Genomic DNA, 1,525 nt, shown 5'->3' on the forward strand with positions numbered 1-1,525 from the left:
TAGGTGACTGTAAATACACAGTATTTTTTTTTTAAACTGGTCAGTTTTAATATTACCTTGTGAGGGTCACCCTCCAAAAAAACCCCGTTAAGACAACAACAGACAAAAACGTAGCTGTGTAAACTCCAAATATCTGCGCAATGTGTCAACACATCACATATCTGCAGTACAAGTGCTCTGATGTTCTCGGAGACATCTGTTACCAATAACTCATCCAGTTGGCGAGAACAGGGTACTCCGTCCCAACGCCCACGCCCCGTCACCCCTCAGGTTAAACTTGTCACATAAGTCACCCAAATAATTTACAAATGTTATTGCTTGGCTTATGTCAATGTTGTATTTGTTACTAAGAAAATCGGTCTGGCTGAGATTTAAGTTGGGAGTCTGCACACAGCTGAATGTGCAAACATATTATACTATACGTCAAACAGAAAAATGATGAAACAGTAGTGTAAGATGGTAGAGAATGTCCTCCAATATCCTGTCATATTCCAGGGAGTAAGTAGCCGACGGCTGAGCTCATCAAACTCCGGGGTGAAAATGAACACCTGTTCACTGGTGCCAAGAACTCAGCCGCTGCGGGTTGGAGGTATAGCAACAGTATGCATGCATAAATCTGTTGGGCATAATAGAGAGTGCCTGTCCTCTCTTGTAGTTCAAAGTTGGCACATTTTGCTGTGGATCCTGTTCAGAGATTAACATCATTGACACGTCCTATCATATTCCGTCTATCAGGGCAATCCTGGAGTAGATGGGCCTGGCGGGCCAAATCACCCTGTTGCAGGTGAAAAAAAAAAAAAGGGACAACCTAAAGAAAAAATACAAAGTATGTACAGTACCATTGAATGCAAGTATCCCGCATCAGGTGAGGGGGTGAGTGGGAAGACCACTGCTGCCACTTGGCCCTGGTTTGTTCCAATGGATGAGCTGTTAGGACAGAGGCCTTCTACCAGACCTCCAGTCCTAATTGCATCCATCCAGGAGGACACTCCAAGGCCCAGTACAGCAGTGGGCACCCAAGGGCAGGATGTGGAACAACAGGAGGATGAGGCCCAGCTGGAGGCAAGACCAGAAAAGAGGAAGAGGGACAGGGAGGATGAAGTCCTGGCATTGATCAAAGAGGACATGAGGCTACAGAGGGAGATTGAAGAAAGACGTGCCGAGCAAATGGACAGGCTCATATGTCTACTGGAGAAGGTTGTGGAAAAAAATGAGTAAGGAAGTGTGAATAAGACCCATTGTACAAACACTTATAATTTTCATATTTATGTTTGTGCAGGATATGTAAAATGTGGACAAAATAATTTAAGTTCTGTTAATACAAGTCACACTTTTTATTTGAATTGTTGAACAAACAATGTGAAAAATGAAGGGAATGTACAAAGTCCTGTGAATAAAAAATCTTTTGTTATACTGCATTAGGACAGTGTGTGAACTGAGGGAATACCATCAGTGCAACACAAATGACACAAAAAACCCAACACAACATGACAATCATTCACTAGGACTCATCACTGAAGTCCAG

The 1,525-nt window shown here is 43.0% G+C and overlaps 1 pseudogene; it reads left to right on the top strand.

The window, feature by feature from the left end:
* Positions 1–456: 456 nt before the first annotated feature.
* LOC147311436 (uncharacterized) lies at positions 457–1,218 on the top strand (annotated as a pseudogene).
* Positions 1,219–1,525: the final 307 nt, after the last annotated feature.

This window comes from Aulonocara sp. 'chitande type north' Nkhata Bay, linkage group LG16, assembly GCF_057382095.1.
Source record: "Aulonocara sp. 'chitande type north' Nkhata Bay isolate Kocher_YH1m ecotype deep benthic linkage group LG16, A_spYH_male_GT1.1, whole genome shotgun sequence".
NCBI lineage: Eukaryota > Metazoa > Chordata > Actinopteri > Cichliformes > Cichlidae > Aulonocara > Aulonocara sp. 'chitande type north' Nkhata Bay.